Below are 19,741 nucleotides of genomic sequence, written 5' to 3' on the forward strand. Positions count from 1 at the left end.
AATGAAACAGCCAATATTTAATGATATAATCCAAGGTAACATTTCTGACTTAAAAATGAACACACACACAGAGAAAAGTGTAAGAATATTTTGACCATGTTTTTGTTTGTAACACGGGAGTGTTTTTTGGGGAAAAAATTAGATTTTTCTTTTTTCCATCACCAGGCCATAAGATGATGCTTAATCACGTCTTTACTGAAGTATTTAATCAGCTGCATTAGATACAGTTGGTTGACTTTGAGCATGGATATTAGATCTAGTCTGAGTAAATAGCCAAAATTTTCTTCATGTATTCTGTTTATGTTTTTTTTAAGTTTACCCTTTCTAAAGAAACCTTTGAATGCAAAAAGAGTGCTTTAAGTAAAACTTTTCAAATAAAGAGAAAATTTAGAACTGGTTCTCTACTTAAGACAGGTTCACAAGATATTTCTTAATTTGTAAGACTTTTAATTGTTACAAATGCAGAAATATTTTTTGGGGGTTGATGCATTTCAGCTTAAGTTAGACAAATTTTGGTTGTTGGTGGTGGATGTAGGTCAGTGATTCTTATCTCTCCCTTAGTAAGTTTTTAAAGATACCCATTTTGGCTTCTAAGGGAAGATACAAGATCTCCATCCACATGTTACTTTATCATTTGGGCTTACATAACAGAAAGATCGGAGAAGGCAATGGCACCCCACTCCAGTACTCTTGCCTGGAAAATCCCATGGACGGAGGAGCCTGGTGGGCTGCAGTCCATGGGGTCGCTAAGAGTCGGACATGACTGAGCAACTTCACTTTCACTTTTCACTTTCATGCATTGGAGAAGGAAATGGCAACCCACTCCAGTGTTCTTGCCTCAGAATCCCAGGAATGGTGGAGCCTGATGGGCTGCCATCTATGGGTTTGCACAGAGTTGGACACGACTGAAGCGACTTAGCAGCAGCAGCAGCAACAGAAAGATAATGAAACTAGAAAGCAGCTAATACCTCCTGTTTAATGCCATAACATAACCTTGTTAAAATATTTGGAAATGTGAGATAACCTAAAGAAAAATAGAACTATTCTATTTCATATAATTTCATTCAGGTAAACATTTTAAATGGAGTAAGGCTATAAGTATGGTTCTGACATTTCTTTATTTAGAATAATGGCAAATGGTGTTCATCATATATAAATTGTTTCTTTTTTCCATTCTACTTAGAGGTGTTATTAGGAAAGGTTGTGATTTTTTTTTTCATGTGCTTTTCAGCACTGACTGATGGTTGACAGACATTTTTATACTGAAATGTGCTTGCTTTCCTAGTTAAGTCTTTACTCATTTTGTTTGATGTCTTTCTGGATTTGGTATATTGCTTTGGGTGTTGTAGTCATTTTCACAGCATTGATTCTTCCAGTCCACGAACGTGGTATGTCTCTGCACTTGCATCACCTTTGCTTTCTTTCATCTAGTACATTTTTCTGTGTTCAGGTCTTTCTGAAGTGATTCATGCCGTCAGTACTTCATTCTGATTTTATTTTTTTAACTTGTTGCTTAGACTAACCATACATCTCTTTGGGTGAACTACCACCCCACATATTTTCCTGGCTTCCTTTTTGGACAGTTAGAATTTTCTTCCTGACTTTTTCTTTTAAGTCATGAGGACTCCCTTCCTTAACCTTTTTATTCTGGTTGCTATGGATAAGTTTGTGATTGAATCAACTAATGATTTTTTTTTTTCTTAGTGAGTTTGGGATTTTGTGTCACTGTAGACAGACTTTTTTCTTTCTGAGATTATAATTATCTACTTTTTTACACTTAAATATTGAGCCATCTGGAAACTTATTTTAAAGTAATGTGAAGAGGTTGAGAATCAATGATATTGAATGCTTGCTTCAAACAAAAATTGTGCCCCCTTTTCATAATATGGAATTTAATTGAAATATGACTGCCCAATCAAGGACCTCATTTTCTAAGTTCTTTAACTTACATGTGTGGCCATGTAACCAGTAGTCATTAGAAAATGTACATGAAAGTGATGTGTGTCACCTGTAGGCCAAGACTTTTAAGAAGTTCTCTGTCCCATTTGCCATCTAAACACAGGCAACAGAAGAGGCAATTGGATTCCAACACCAGAAGTTTGGCAGGAACCTGGGTCCCTGAATTACCAGGATCAAGATAGCCACTCACTGACCAAGAATATCAACAGTGACTGTTACACAAGTGAGAATTGTGGTAAGCCACTACAAAGTTGGGTTTTATTTATTGAACTGGCCAGTATGGCTTCACCAATACAGAATCCAGAGAGAAGCTAACATTCCCTGAGCACCTGTGTCTGAGCACACTTCATTGTATTCAGTGAGCACTCTGCCCACTGTCAATGAACAGGAAATGTTAGTTACATAATATTTGTAGAGGATCCGGGAAGGGGGTGGGGGCAGTTTATCAGTGGGTGACTTTCACAATTAACTACATGTTAAACTGAAAATTCTATTCAGTGCACTTGTGTCATCATCACTAAACTAGACCGTGGAAAAATCTGAACGTAAAAAGCAGAGGTAAATCAAACCAATCCAGGCTTATTTTCATTTATCTCTTAATAATAATACTTCATTTAAAACAAGCCATCCGGTACAAACTTAAAATAGGTGGTATACCAGGATGACAGTAGGAAACAGTTTTGGCTTCTGGAGACAGAATTCACAACTGTGCAGGAATTTTATCAATTACCTCTATCAAGCAAAATAGGCTTCATCTGTAAATATGAATGGATAACCCAAGATTACATCTGGAGGAATACATGAAAGGAGGAGATGAGCTAATAAAATACCTAAAGTTACTGAACAACAAATATTTGGCAATTAAGTTGAGGTTAAATTAAAAATATTCAAGCACGATAGCACACAGTTGTTCCTCTTAGCTGCCCAGTATCAGGCAGAGTTTACAATACTTGATTCTTTGTGGAACTACTTTGAAAACCAAGCTGCTACCCTGCAAAGTTATTGAGCTAATTTGTAAAACTGTGACCACTTTCTAAATAGAGTCCTCTACTCTTTTTTGTTGCAATTTGTTCAAAGTCAGTTGTGATTCTTTAATCAAAATGTTCAGTGAAGGGAACACCATAGAAACATAAAGTTTTGAAGACTTTAGCAAAATGGAATTCTTGAAAACATGGTACATAAACAGGAAGCAATTGAATTTGTTAATTCAAAAGTGAGGAACAAAATGACAAAGTCAAATAAGAGGAGTTCAGCGTACCTGACTGAACTTTTATAACTATAGTTTGTAGTTTCATAAATTGTGAGAAGAATTTTTGAATGAGCTTCCATTTGTAGGGTAAACTTACGTTCTATGATGAATAGAATGAAATTGAAAAGCCGTATTTTTGTGACATTTTTATTTTGTTTGACAAAGTATTCAAGATAATTAGAAACAGAGATGACACTGTTGAGGAGTTTTGTGTTATAAAATATTTGTCTAAAATGAGTTTTAATGAAATAAAAATGATAATATGAAGAAAATATTTGGACTAAAATATTTAAACATTTCCATACATAAAAGCATAATTATGTACCTTCGCTGAGAATTTTACTGAGCTTACCAGGAATCTCAACATATGTAGAAAGAGTCAATTTTTTCAACAAAATATGGGCTACAGAGAAGAGCTTTTTGAAAGTGTAAATAAATTTCAATTTATTAATGCTAAAATGCAATCTTGGGGACTATGACAATTTTATGACAACTGAAAATAATGAAGACATATTTGTAATTGAGGCCACTGAATGAAAGGGGAGAGACAATGTGGCAGAAAAACATTCGAAGAAATAAAAGCTAAAATATTTCCAAATATGATGGAAAATATCAAGCCACAGGTCCTAAGTGCTTAAAGATATCTAAGAGGATTGAATAGAAAAAAACACCACATATAATCTCATCATAGTCAAATTGCTGAAAGCCAGTAATAGAAAAATATTAAATGAATATAGAGGGAAAAAAGGCATATACCATAGAAAAGATCAATATGAAAGTGAAGACTGAATTCTAATCAGCACTGCATCAAGAAGACAATGCAATGACATTTTTAAAGTGTTGAAGGAAAAAAATTCTTCTCAACCTAGAGTTCTATATCTGTTTAAACTATTCTTCAAAAATGAAGAGAAAATAAAGGTATTGTTTAATTCATGGTCAGAGAAGAAATCACAAGGGAAATAGGAGCTTATTTTGGAATGAATAATAACGAACATCCCTAATAAAAAAGTTTTTGTGGATACAGTTAAAACAGTAGCTAGAAGGAAATTCAGAGAAGACAATGGCACCCCACTCCAGTACTCTTGCCTGGAAAATCCCGTGGACGGAGGAGCCTGGTAGGCTGTAGTCCATGGGGTCGCTAAGGGTTGGACACGACTGAGTGACTTCCTTTTCGCTTTTCACTTTCATGCATTGGAGAAGGAAATGGCAACCCACTCCAGTGTTCTTGCCTGGAGAATCCCAGGGACGGGGGAGCCTGGTGGGCTGCCGTCTATGGTGTCGCACAGAGTCGGACACGACTGAAGCGACTTAGCAGCAGCAACAGAAGGAAATTGATAGCATTAAAAGTTTTCTTAGAAGAGAATGAATGTGACTTATCCTACTGCCTTAAAAAACTAGAAAATGTAGAGAAAGTTAAACTCAAAAAAACTAGAAAGAATAAAAAGTAGAAATTAATCAATTAGCAAATAAAGAAACAAAAGAGAAAATAGAGCCAAAAGTCGGTTCTTGGAGAAATTTAATAAAATTGATAATTCCTTGAGAAATGAAAGGTATATAATGCAAATTACCAATATCAAGAATTGCGTTGGGGACTTCCTTAGAGACATTTAAATGATAAGACACTTAAATGATAAGACATTTGGGTCCCTGGGGACACATCAGTAAGAACTGGCCTGCCAAAGGAGGGTCAGATCAATCCCAGGGTCAGGAAGACACTCTGGAGAAGGAAACAGCAACCCACTCCAGAATTCTTGCCTGGGAAATCCCATGGACAGAGGAGCCTGGTGGGCTACAGTCCATGGGGTCACAAAAGAGTCTGACATGACTAAACAACAAGAAAATAATCAATTAGCCAATTAGCAAAGTGGGCAAATTCCATATAAAACAAACATACCAAAATTGACCCAAGAAGAAAAAGAACATCTTAATGGCCTTCTATTTGTTAAAGAAAGGGAATCTGAAATAAAAATTCTTCTCAGAAAAACTCCATGCCCAAAGACTTCAATAGTGAACTCTACCAAACATTTGATAAGAAATGAAAAGTGATATCAACCATACATCGTATATTTCAGAAAACCAAAGAAGAGGAATATTTACTGGCTTGTTTCCTGAGGGCAGTATAACCCTGATATCAAGACCTGAGAAAGGCATTACAAAAAAGGGAATTGTAACCAATATGCCTCATGAATATAGGAACAAATATCACTGACAAAATATTAACAAAAACAGCAATATGTGAAAATAACAACGTGCCATGACCAAATGTGAATTATTCTAGGAATGCAAGGTCAGTATAAAGTGATTCCATGTAAGCCGATTTGATTTAAAAAAATCATTCAGTATAAGTTGCCACATTCCACAGACTAAAATAGAAAAATAGACATGATAATCTCAGTTGACAGACAGAAATTTGACAAAATTTAATACTCATTCGTCTTAAAATATCCCAGAAAACTAGAAGTAGAATGGAGCTTCCACAATCTGACAGAAGATGGTTGTGAAAAACTTCCAGGTAATCATTATATTTGATGAAATATTGATTCTGTTCCTTACAAAGTTGACAACAAGGCAATGGTGTCTCTATGTTTTCCTACATTTTCCTGGACGTTTAAAGCCAGTGCTTAAGTAAGAGATAAAGTTTATGTAGGGAGAAATAAAATGGTCTGTATGTGATCTTTATAATTGGACAGATAAAAACTACTAAAAAAAAACTACAAAAATCTACATGAACTAATAAATGAATCTAAAAAGATTATACAGCATAACGTAGGTATACCAAAACCAACTGAATTTTTATATGCTAGTGAAAAAAAATGAAAAAGGGTTTTAAAATATTTACAATGTTAAAAAATTAATATACTTGGAAAGTAAATCCATGTATATCTATAAGATACTTCTGAGAGACATTAAATAAGATAATAAGTAAGAGATAAACCATGTTAACAGATTGGAAGATTCCTTATTGCTAATACATCTGTTTTCCCCAAATTGATCTGTAGACTGACCATAACCCAATTCTGATCCCAGAAACCTTTTTTTTTTTTTTTTTATAAATGGACAAGTGATTCTAAAATTAGTATCTAAATGCAAAGAACCTATAACAGCCAAAATAATTTGGAAAACAGGGAAAATGCTGGATAACTTACCTAACCTAATTTCCATAATTGATACAAAGCTTCAGGAATCAGCACAGTATGGTATCCACTGTGTTACAGAAAAACAGATCAATGCACAAAAATAGAGCCACACGTAAACTGTCACTTGGTTCTCTGACAGAGGTGTCAAGTTAGCCCGTCTGGTGAAAGGACAGTCTTTTCACTAAAAATGCCGGGACAACTGAATAACTATAATGGGAAGAAAACGAACCTCTATCCATACTTCCCAATAAACACAGGTCTATGAATCATAGACATAAAAAAGTGGAATTGCTCAGTCATGTCTGACTCTTTGCGACCCCATGAACTGTAGCCTACCAGGCTCCTCTGTCCATGGAATTTTCCAGTCAAGACTACTGGAGTGGGCTGCCATTTCCTTCTCCAGGGGATCTTCCCAACCCAGGGATTGAACCCAGGTCTCCTGCATTACAGACAGGTGCTTTACCATTTGAGCCACCTAACAATAAAACTATTAGCTTTGAGAAGAAAATATAGATGATTTTTTGGGTAATCTTGGATTAGGCAAAAATTTCTCAGAAAATACTAACCATAAAAAAAAAAAGATAAATTTGATTCCAAAACTTTAAAAACTTCTGTTCATCAAAATACACCATTAAGAAAATGCATAGAAAAATCCCAGACTAGAAGAATAAACAATAGTCAGTTGCACTTTTACATAGTCTGACGCAGGATACAGCATGCTTGGGGCTGGTGCATGGGGATGACCCAGAGAGATGTTATGGGGAGGGAGGTGGGAAGGGGGTTCATGTTTGGGAACGCATGTAAGAATTAAAGATTTTAAAATAAAAAAAAAACTAATTTTTTTGCATAAAAAAACAAAAAAATAATAATACATATGAGAAGTACAATGAAAATAATATTCTATTTTAGAGTACAATACATAAAATATTTGAATTCCAGGCATAAACTACTAATGATGAAACAAAAGGACAAATAACTGGAAAGTTATGCTTGATTGTATAGACCATAATAAAGATGACAACACTTCCTAATTTAGTAAAGATATTTTAATGTAAGACAAATTAATTTTTCTTTTTTCTTCCAAGGAGCAAGTGTCTTTTAATTTCATGGCTGCAGTCACAATCTGCAGTGATTTTTGAGTCAAAAAAAAAAAAATTCTCTCACTGTTTCTACTGTTTCCCCCATCTATTTGCCATGAAATGATGGGAACAGATGCCATGATCTTCGTTTTCTGAATGTTGAGCTTTAAGCCAACTTTTTCACTCTCCTCTTTCACTTTCATCAAGGGGCTCTTTAGTTCTTCTTCACTTTCTGCCATAAGGGTTGTGTCATCTGCATAACTGAGGTTATTGATTTTTCTCCCAGCAATCTTGATTCCAGCTTGTACTTTATCCAGTCCAGAGCTTCTCATGATGTACTTAGTATATAAGTTAAATAAGCACGGTTACAACATACAGCCTTGAAGTACTCCTTTCCCTATTTGGAACCAGTCTGTTGTTCCACATCCACTTCTAACTGTTGGTTCCTAACCTGCAAACAGATTTCTCAAGAGGCAAGTCAGGTGGTCTGGGATTCCCAGTTCTTTCAAAATTTTCTACAGTTTAGTGTGATCCACACAGTCAAAGGCTTTGGCACAGTCAATAAAGCAGAAATAGATGTTTTTCTGGAACTCTCTTGCTTTTTCGATGATCCAGCAGATGATGGCAATTTGATCTCTGGTTCCTCTGCCTTTTCTAAAACCAGCTTGAACATCTGGAAGTTCATGGTTCATGTATAGCTGAAGCCTGACTTGGAGAATTTTGAGCAGTACTTTACTAGCGTGTGAGATGAGTGCAATTGTGTGGTAGTTTGAGCATTCTTTCGCATTGCCTTTCTTTGGAATTGGAATGAAAACTGACCTTTTCCAGTCCTGTGGCCACTGCTCTGTTTTCCAAATTTGCTGGCATATTGAGTGCAGCACTTTCACAGCATCATCTTTTAGGATTTGAAAAAGCTCAACTGCAATTCCATCACCTCCACTAGCTTTGTTTGTAGTGATGCTTCTGAAGGCCCACTTGACTTCACATTCCAGGATGTCTGGCTCTAGGTGAGTGATCATACCATCGTGATTATCTTGGTCGTGAAGATGTTTTTTGTACAGTTCTTCTGTGTATTCTTGCCACCTCTTCTTAATATCTTCTGCTTCTCTTAGGTCCATACCATCTCTGTCCTTTGTTGTGCTCATCTTTGCATGAAATGCAACTATTCTGGTTGATTCTTATGTAACAAGCCAAGCATGAATCCACTGACTGGGCTTTCAGAACCACAAAGATATACTAAAACATTGCAAATGGCTAATTCCAGCATATTTCTCCCTTCAATCTTGATTCCAGCTTGTGCTTCATCCAGCCCAGCATTTCTCTTGATGTACTCTGCATATAAGTTAAATAAGCAGGGTGTTAAATAACATTTTTAAACAGTATTTATAAGCCAAGGAAGCAAGTCTTTGATTTTAGTTTATTGACTATTCTTAATAGTGCATTTTCATCAGATTGGATTGGGCCAATAAGGAATTTTATAATTGGTCTTTGGTTTGTTAGTGGCTATTCAAACTCACTTTCAAAAAAAAGGTTAAGAATACCAGATAAAACTTAGACCGTGAGCAGCTCTAAATAACATCACAAGAAACATAGTCTTAGAAAATATCCTGAAGATGTATGCTTCACATCCTTACTATTGTTGAAACTGCACTTTGTCACATAGGGTAACCTAGCAGATGCAATGTTTCAGTGGCTTTTCAGTTTACAGAGGGCTCTGAACTGGAAACAAATGCATAGGAAATGTGACCAGAAAAGTCAAAAGAAAACCCTATACAAATAACAAAATTAATCATGGCTATGCAATCAAGATTGACATTCCAGAAGGCCATAAAACCCATGACGCCCACAATCACAGAAGCAATAGCAAAAGTTATGCACAAAGAACACAGGAGATGAGGAACTAACAATAAGGAAACAATGAACATAGCTGTTGATGCAACAGTCACATTTTCAACAGTGTTTTCTAATATTGCAGAATACTGATTAAAATACGTGAATGCCTGGTTATACACCATTAGGGAAGCTTCACACTTCTCTGTCATGTCTGGAAATGGAGTAACATGGGCTTCTTATTGGTTGAAGAAGAAATACCGATGGTTTGAATGAAGGCCTGGGAGCAAATGATTTCCTGTGATGATGTAATATTAATATCATACACAAAAAGTGGACATCCCATTAAAAAGTGGGAATATTGCTTGAAAAAGCTGTCTTATTTAAATCTTGATGGAGTTTTTCTATATATTTTATATATTCTCGTAACCAAAACTCTGTAAGATTTTAATCTACACACTCATTGTTTTCAAAATCTGCCAGACATTTTTCCAGTTTTTGCCTAGTAACTTTATCCCAGTAGTCAAGAGTCTGTACAAAGTGCAGAGTTATTACAGAACAAGAAGTGATGAGTTGTCTTATGGACTCAGAGGCAACCAGAGAAGGTGTTAGAGAAAGCAGTATCCAAACCAAGACTCCGCAAGATTAACGAGACCTCAAGAGATGGGCAAGGTCCGTCTCTGGGATAACCATAATCCTGGGACCATAACTTGAAAACTGTTCTTCTACATTAAAATAAGGTGTGATGTAGGAGTCATCACTTGCCAAATTTCAGAGATCTAAACCTTCCTGCACTCAGAAACACCCATATATACTACTTATGATGTACAAAATCTTGGACTCGGTGCTTATGAGAAAAGGACCAAAATAGTCTCTAAAGAATAGACTCACTGGATGGATATCAGCTTTATATTCATCTTGGAGAGAATTGCATGGGAGGCACCAGGACTATTTAATGAGGAAAATTTTTGGTCAATTGTTTCCGGCTTCTTCAACCAGCGTAGACAGACTACTTCTCTTTTACCATCCAGAGCCATAAATGCTCTAAAACAGGTGATGTTATAAAAATAACAAAAGAGCAGGGTTGTTCCTGTATAGATGCAAAAGTATTGTACAGACCTGAAAGAGGTTCCTGTATAGAAGGCCAGGACATTGGTGATGGTGGTGATTGTAATGGGTACTGCCGCTTTTGCATAGACATCAGACATCCGCTTGCTCATGCTATCCATGCTGTCTTCTGCCTGGCAGAATCATGGTAAACATGTCATTGATCCCAACACCTGTTAGAGAAAGAAGCAGAGTATTCGTACTTTTTAAACATCCATTAAAAGTTAACGAGATCAACTCAAACTGTTTTCTTTGCCTGTCTCTCAAGTTCTCATTGATCTTGAGGAGTCTGTGTTTGAATACAGCTTTTTCTGACACCTTCTCTGGTTGTCTCTGAGTCCACAAGACAACTCATCACTCCTTGCTCTGTGACAATTCTGTGCTTTGTACACACTCCTATTTGTACACATAGCTCAGTACACTCTACTCCTAGTCATCATTCAGGGTATTCAATGAAGAGTCAGGAAACCTGGCTGATAGGGTATTAGGTGAAGCAGGATTAGCAATGTATCTCTGATTCCATCAGAACACTTGAGAGACCATTTTCTCTTATAAACCACTTTATTCTAAGGCACTAATATCGAGGAAACAACCTGTTGTTTAAAATATAAGCTGGATTTATCTGTTCTCCAGTTGGCATCTAGCTATCAATGTGGTATGATTTTAAAGGCACCTCGTAGTTTATACACACAGAGATACCTACATACATGTAGTTTTCCTGTTAGTCTGTTTCTGATACCGAGAATGCTATCATTCAAACCACCTGCCCAAGTTAAGCCATTAAGTCAGTAAAATGTAGGTACTCTTGAGATCAGAAATATGTACCAAAGTAAACCTGAAGAATCCTTTACATATTAAGTGAATACTAAAGTAACCAGTCTCTTCCACAGTGATGTTTCCTGATTGATTTGTAATAAAGAGGACTGGAGAACGTTTGAGGACTCTGAAATTGTCACTGAAGGTTAGGAGAGAAGGAGTACAGAGAAGAAAGGAGATTACAAAGGATCCTAAGCATGTTGCAGGTAAATTTCACTTCCCTCAAGCTTCCAAGCTTCCTATCGCTTTCACTCCTGTACACCTCTGTTTCTGTGTGTAATGATACAAAATCAATACTTGGAACTGAAAAGTGAAAAGAAAGTGAAGTCGCTCAGCCATGTCTGACTCTTTGCCACCCCATGGACTATAGCCTGCACCAGGCTTTTCCGTCCATGGGGATTTTCCAGGCAAGAGTACCGGAGTGGATCGCCATTTCCTTCTCCAATAGATCTTCCTGACCCAGGGATCGGCCCAGGTCTCCAGCATTGCAGGCAGCCACTTTACCCTCTGAGGCACCAGGGAAGCTTGCAACTGAAATGCTGACTGATTTTAATACCAGCCTTGTAATATCTTCTCCATGGATTACATGGGAAGGTACTGGGAATCGTACTTTGCCACTAATTCCGATGTTCTGTGTGTATGATCTGGGAGAAGCGCCTACAGGCGCTTGTGCAGACTGTCACAAACTGCATCCTGACAGGCCCCCTGCTGCCAGCTTTGTGCATTTCACTTGCATTCAGCTGGATGAAGGGCAAGAATTTGAACTACTAAGGACCACAAATAAACTTATTGATATGGAATAGGTATTTAAAAATCGGTTTTATTATTTATGGAACTTGGTTCAGAAATTGTCCTCACACATTTCTTGAGCTACTTAAATCAAAGCTCCCCCCACCCCCGCCGCCACATTCACCCCTACACTCACATGTCTATGTATATACAGACAATAAGAAGATGGTTGATATGAAATCAGTTGTCTACACTTGAGCTGTTTATAGCTGTGGGAACATTGAATAAGTGTGAGTGTGTTCTAGGAAGGTATACATCCAGTGCACAGTTCCTCCCCTATCTCCCCTAGGAAACCAATGATTAATTCTTTCAAGCTGTTTACTTTCCAAAATATAAACATATTTACCTTCTTATTGTAAAATAAACCCTGAAAGTACAGGAAAATACAAAGAAAAACTTTAAACAACTGCAATTCCACCTGTCAGGGATAATCCTTGCTATATTTTAAGTGTTAGCTATACAGAATGTGCTATACAAATATACATGTATATTGCTCAATTTTAAACATCTTGTTTCATAACCAGCATTTTTCATTTAACACTTTATATCTACCTCTTTTAAAAGACTGAATAGGATTCCAAAACTTTAATATGCTCTGAGCAGACCAATCCCATGTTGATATAGGATTAGCTTGCTTTTGAACAGCAAGAACCACCAAACTATTTTTCACAGAGGCGACACCATTTTATATCCCACTAGCAATGTATAAGTTTTTATGTTTATAGTTATTATATCTTCTTGATTATTGGCCCTTTTATAAATATATAATGTCATTCTCTCTCTTTTAACAGTTTTTGAAAAAGTCTATGTTGTCTGTTATCAGTACAGGCACTCCTAGTCTCTTTTGTTTGCTATTCATAGGGAGTATCTTTTTCAGTCCTCTTAACTTTCAATCTATTTATGTCTTTGGATTTAAAGTGAATCTCTTGTAAATGGTATATAGTTGAATCATGCTATTTTATCCATTCTAACAATATCTGCATTTTGATTGGAAAGTTTAATCTGTTTATATTTAAAATAATTGCTGACAAGGAAGGGCTTACTTCTACTGTTTTGGTAGTTACATTCTGTATATATTATAGCCTATTATCTTCATTTCATTCATTTATGCCTTTTTTTGTGGCCAAACCCAGGCCCCAACAGTGAAAGTGCCAAGGAGTCCTAACCATTGGACCACCTGGGAACTCCTGGTTTATGCTTTCTTTAATGTGTAGTTAGTGAGCTGCTGTGATTGGTCATTTTGCTGCCAGTGATGCCCAAGTCAGCCTGAGCACCGGAATCACATGAAGACATTTTTAGACACGTGAGTTCTGCAACTCCTCTATAAACCATAGATCAGACTCTGCAGAGCTGTGTTCCAGGACTGCAGGAATCTAAAGTTCTAAGACTCTCCTAAGTGTAATTCTGAGAAACTGCTTAACCAAAGTCCTTCTTGGGGACTAGAAAATCTGCAAGTGTGTTCACTAGTGTTCTACATTCACATCTTTCCTTCCATTGTCTATTGAACATTAAAATAAAGGTCATTTAGAGAGAGTCAACACAGTGACTAGTCAAAGTCAAATCATTCTAGCCAATAATGTACTTCACTTCCCCCATCCTCTGAAAAATTTATATCAACAGTCCAGAAACCTGAAAGAGGGAATAGGGCTAAACATGTCATATGTAGATTTTATCCTGTTAATCTTTCTGATTTCAAGGTTCATCTTGTTACTTTCATCTTCAGTTCAGTTCAGTTCAGTCACTCAGTCGTGTTCAACTCTTTGTGACCCCATGGACTGGCAGCATGCCAGGCCTCCCTGTCCATCACCAACTCCTGCAGTTTACTCAAACTCATGTCCATTGAGTCTGTGATGCCATCCAGCCATCTCATCCCTGTCATCCCCTTCTTCTCCCACCTTCAATCTTTTCCAGCATCAGGGTCTTTTCAAATGAGTCAGCTCTTCAAATCAGGTGGCCAAAGTATTGGAGTTTCAGCTTTAACGTCAGTCCTTCCAATGAACACCCAGGACTGATCTCCTTTAGGATGCTCTGGTTGGATCTCCTTGCAGTCCAAGGGACTCTCAAGAGTCTTCTCAAACACCACAGTTCAAAAGCATCGATTCTTCGGTGCTCAGCTTTCTTTACAGTCCAACTCTCACATTCATACATGACTACTGGAAAAACCATAGCCTTGACTAGATGGACCTTTGTTGGCAAAGTAATGTCTCTGCTTTTTAATATTCTGTCTAGGTTGGTCACAACATTCCTGCCAAGGAGTAAGTGTCTTTTATCTTAAATGCTTGTAAATCAATATTGTCACTTTAAGAAGGTATTCGTTGTAATCAAATTTTGTTGTGATAAAGAAAATTGCTTTTATTTTTGTGCATGTGTGTGTGTGTGTTGATTTGGGGCCCTGAGTTTAACTAATAGCACCAGCAGTTTGAGAAAAGGTGAAATACAGACACACATAGTTGTTTTAATAAGAAGAAAGTTTAATTATTTTAATGTAGTCTTGCATGAATAAGGTGTTTAGTTATATTCTTGCTCTTTGGGAATCAGTAACTCCATTTCCATAGCTGAATTTCTTAGTCTTCAAACCAAACTTAGTTTCTCTCTCCTACTAAAAATTTCTAGAGGCAGTCATTTGGTTTGAAACAGATAGCGATGAAGTAAAACAGAAACCTAGAGATTGTCATCAATATTTTAAGATGTAAAGTTGTGGTTGTTAGGGAGTTAAAGTATTAAATCTTTATTTAAAAAAATTTTTAAAATGCTGTGTATATATTCCCATTTTTATTGGTCCAACCTAGAAACAGGCATAAGTTGTATTATTCAAAATGGAGCATGTATTACTTTTTTTTGCAATTAGCAGCCACTTTTCTTGGGCTTCCTTGGTGACTCAGCGGTAAAGAATCCTCCTGCAATGCAGGTTTGATCCCTAGGTTAGGAAGATCCCCTAGAGGGAGGGCACGGCCACCTACTCCACTATTCTTGCCTGGAGAATCCCATTGAGAGGAGCATAGTGGGCTACAGTCCATAGGATCACAGACATGACTGAATCGACTGAGCACACACATGCAGCCTCTTTTCTAGAGCACACTTCTCTAGCAGAGGAGAACCACGGATATCTTCTAGAAGGAGGCTTTTATTCTTTTTGTTAGCCACAATATATATTAAACAAGTTTTGACATACAGGAGATATTTAGGATTGTATTTATGGCTAATTGGAGTCATAAGTGGGTGAGAAGATCCCTAGACGTGGGCACTTTCATACTGCTTGCTTCCATTCACACTCCTTTGAAGATCAAAGGGGAATTAGCTATTTGCAATGTTTTAGTATATCTTTGTGGTTCTGAAAGGCCAGTTAGTGGATTCATGCTTGGCTCGTTACATAACAATCAACCAGAATAGCTGCATTTCATGAAAAGATGAGCACAATAAAGGACAGAAATGGTATGGACATAATGGAAGCAGAAGATATTAAGAAGAGGTGGCAGGAATACACAGAAGAACTATACAAAAAAGATCTTCATGACCCAGATAAGCACGATGATCTGATCACTCACCTAGAGCCAGACATTCTGGAATGCTAAGTCAAGTGGGCCTTAGGAAGCATCAGTATGAACAAAGCTAGTGGAGGTGATGGAATTGCAGTTGAGCTATTTCAAATCCTAAAAGATGATGCTGTGAAAGTGCTGCACTCAATATGCCAGCAAATTTGGAAAACAGAGCAGTGGCCACAGGACTGGAAAAGGTCAGTTTTCATTCCAATCCTAACAAAAGGCAATGCCAAAGAATGTTCAAACTACTGCAAAATCGCACTCATCTCACACACTAGCAAAATAATGCTCAAAATTCTCCAAGCCAGGCTTCAACAGTATGTGAACCATGAACTTCCAGATGTTCAAGCTAAATTTAGAAAGGGCAGAGGAACCAGAGATCAGATTGCCAACATCTGCTGGATCGTCAAAACAGCAAGAGAGTTCCAGAAAAACACCTACTTCTGCTTTATTGACGACTCCAAAGCCTTTGTGTGGATCACAGCAAACTGTGGAAAATTCTTCCAGACCACCTGACCTGCCTCCTGAGAAATCTGTATGCAGGTCAAGAAGTAACAGAACTGGGTACGAAACAACAGACTGGTTCCAAATCAGGAAAGGAGTACATCAAGGCTGTATAATGTCACCCTGTTTATTTAAGTTATATGTAGAGTACGTCATGGAAAATACGAGGCTGGATGAAGCACAAGCTGGAATCAAGATTGCTGGGAGAAATATCAGTAACCTTAGATACACAGACGATACCACATTTATAGCAGAAAGTGAAAAACTAAAGAGCCTCTTGATGAAAGTGAAAGAGGAGAGTGAAAAAGTTGGCTTAAAACTCAGCTCTCAGAAAACTAAGATCATGACATTCGATCCCATCACTTCATGGCAAATAGATGCAAAAACAATGGAAACAGTGGGTGACTTTATTTTGGGGGAGCGCCAAAATCACTGAATATGATGACTGCAGCCATGAAATTAAAAGATGTTTGCTCCTTGGGAGAAAAGCTATCACCAACCTAGACAGCATATTAAAAAAGCAGAGACATTACTTTGCCAACATCAGTCCATCTAATCAAAGCTATGGTTTTTCCAATAGTCATGTATGGATGTGAGAGTTTGACTATAAAGAAAGCTGAGTGCCAAAGAATTGACGCTTTTAGACTGTAGTGTTGGAGAAGGCTTTTGAGAGTCCCTTGGACTACAAGGTGATCCAATCAGTCAATCCTAAAGGAAATCAGTCCTGAACATTCATTGAAAGGACTGATGCTGAAGCTGAAACTCCAATACTTTGGCCACCCAGTGTGAAGAACTGACTCATTTGAAAAGACCCTGATGCTGGAAAAGATTGAAGGCAGGAGGAGAAAGGGATTCCAGAAGATGAGATGGTTGGATGGCATCACTGATACGATGGACTTGAGTTTGAGTGGGCTCCGGGAGTTGGTGATGGACAGGGAAGCCTTGGGTGCCGAAGTCCATGGGGTCGCAGAGAGTCAGACATGATTGAGTGACTGAACTGAACAGATTCCCAGCTTTTCTGTTCCCTCCCCATCTTTGTTTTTGTTCAGTTGGAATGGGCTAGTGACTGGAAATTAACGTTCTCCTGCAGACAAGTATGGGAATTATTACCCCTGAGGACTCTGAAGAGGTGTCTGAGTCAAGAATGTTATGAATATCTGGAATTTCAGTATGGAAGCTACCACCACAAGTTCCATGACATTTCCCTCCAAATTTACAGGTGTGACTGTATACGAAACAAAATGTGGGTCACAGTCTTTGGAGTCATTTCTGCTTCCTTGGCAGTGGTGAGTGGCTTTGGCCTGATGTTGTACACTGGGCTGCCATTTATGATCATAGTTGCAAGTTCACCATGTCTTATTCTAGGTGAGTAAAACAAAGTGTGAGGATCCACACTGTGTGTGTATAGGGGGGGAGGTAGTGCAGGGTGTGTAAAGGAAGGGTATTGTGTTAGATTAGGCAAAATAATTATATATAGGTGACTCCACAGATCCAAAATGAGGAATCAGGAGAAAAAGAAAATCAAATGGAATTATGTGCCTTTAAGAGTTGGAAAAATCTAGTACCCCACATGGAAAAACACACACCAGGGACATGAATAGGCAGTTCACACACACACACACACACACACACACACACACACACACGCACAGAATCCAAAATGCTAATCGTTGAAAATATAAGAAAGAAATATTTGTCTTTTTGATTAATCAAGGGATGCTAGTTCAACCAAAAGTGAGATATCTTGTCTTATTAGATTAATTAATATTGTAGCAAGACTGAAGGCTTGAGGAAGGTTGTATGCAAATAAACACATATTCTGCTGAGGGAAATTTATAAATTGATACACTTTTAAAATATAACTTTGGGACAAATCAAAAGACTTAAAAATTTAGAACAGAATACCTTTGACCAGCCAACTTCACTTCTGGGATTTGTCCTAATTATTGGACAGGTGCTTACAAAATAGAATAAGTATGTTAATTTCAGTGTGATTAGAAGAAGAAAAAGCAAAAACAAGCTAATCCTATATCAACACTCTTTCTCTACTGAATGAATAATTCTAAATATGGTCAGTGTTGGGAACTTCTCTTACATGCAGCCAGCAGTCCCTCAAAATGAGCGAACTCGGTGGGAAGCTGGTAGACCACACAGAAGCATCTCTGAGGAACTATGAGCTGACCCCCCAGGCCAGCTGCTCCACCCTTCCCAGGTAAAATGTCCTGTTGTTCAGTTGCTCGATTGTGTCCAACTGCTTGCAGCCCCATGGACTGCAGCATCCCAGGCTTCCCTGTCCTTGACCATCTCCTGGAGTTTGCTCCAACTCGTCCATTGAGTCGGTGATGTCATCCAACCGTCTTCATCATCTGTCATCCTCTTCTCCTCCTGCCTTCAGTCTTTCCCAGCATCAGGGTTTTTTCCAATGAGTTGGCTCTTTGCATCAAGTATCCAAAGTATTGGAGCTTCAGTTTCAGCATCAGTCCTTCCAATAAATATTTGGGGTTGATTTCCTTTAGAATCGATTGGTTTGATCTCCTTGCAGTCCAAGGGATTCTCAATACCTCATAGGCTGAAGGAAAGGGCTTGGAGCCTCTTGAGCCACAGCATGCTTGCCCGGTTGGCTCCTGCAGGCCAAGCAGATTGCTCCTAGCCCTTGGTGAGCTTCGGGAAGCTTCCATTCCCTTACTTGAGTTACTCCTCCCGTCCTTCCCCCCACTGCCTTTTTTATTGTGAGAGCTTACGGTGAACAGTGTCGGATTCGTGATCTCCAAAGAAGAACATTTAGCTTTGGGACCAGGGACCAGGCTTGGTCACTCAAGAGCTTTTGTATAGCAGAGTTTATTAAAGTACGAAAAGGGACAGAGAAGGCTTCTGACGTAGACATCAGAAGGAGGATGGGGAGTGCCCCTCTGCTAGTTTTAGCAAGCTGTTTTATGTTTATTAGAAAGTTAGTAATCAGATAAGAGAGACACCTCAAGGCTGATGGAGTTTCACCAGGCCCCTCTCCCACAATATGCATTTTTGAGACAGGATGGCACAAGGTATGTCATCCCCCAGACACAAAATGATTGATACGAATACTGGTTTATTGAGCTATTATCAGGCAAAAGTTAGTCTTAGGTGGAACCATTTTGAAGAAAGGCAAATTCCAAAGCAAATACATAGTTTCATTAACATTGCTTAAGAAAAACATTTCCATAGAAAGTTTGTTTCCTCCTGCCACTTAAGGGAGAGAGAAAAAAATGTCTGACACTTGCAGCCTATTTCCTCCATTTGGAGACCCCTGGCCTTCCTGCCTGTTATCCTCTCACTTGCTTCCTCACCCCTGTCTGGGGGAGAGCTTCCAACAGCAGGTACAGGTGACACGTCCTGTTCCTTAACAGGTAGTTAAGGACAACTCCTGACAACTCCTGTGGACTGTCCTGCAGAGCCCCACTCAGCACGGGCTGCCCGCAAGGTCCTTACTCCTTCTCCAGCCCAGTCCCAGGGCAGAAAGCATGGCATCAGGTAGAGCTGCAGGCACTCTTGTTGCCTTGAGGGGAGCGTTATAAAGACTCAGTCCAGACACATGTAAGAAGGGCTCGCTGACGGGCCTGGGTCAGCTAATCCTCGCCCATCAGGGGCTCATAGTTGCAGAAAATGGGTCTTGCCGCACTGGCCAGTTCCAAGGAACAGGTTTGGGTCCTCAGGGTCAGGATGGACATGTGACTGCAGCTCTGGTTTTGTTTTCTA

At 38.3% G+C, this 19,741-nt stretch overlaps 1 pseudogene; it reads right to left on the reverse strand.

Annotated features, from left to right (window-relative positions):
- Positions 1–8,920: 8,920 nt before the first annotated feature.
- The window catches only part of LOC101121284 (patched domain-containing protein 3-like), a 51,691-nt pseudogene continuing 40,870 nt past the window's right edge, over positions 8,921–19,741 (reverse strand).

The sequence above is a fragment of the Ovis aries genome, chromosome 13 (assembly GCF_016772045.2).
Source record: "Ovis aries strain OAR_USU_Benz2616 breed Rambouillet chromosome 13, ARS-UI_Ramb_v3.0, whole genome shotgun sequence".
Lineage (NCBI taxonomy): Eukaryota > Metazoa > Chordata > Mammalia > Artiodactyla > Bovidae > Ovis > Ovis aries.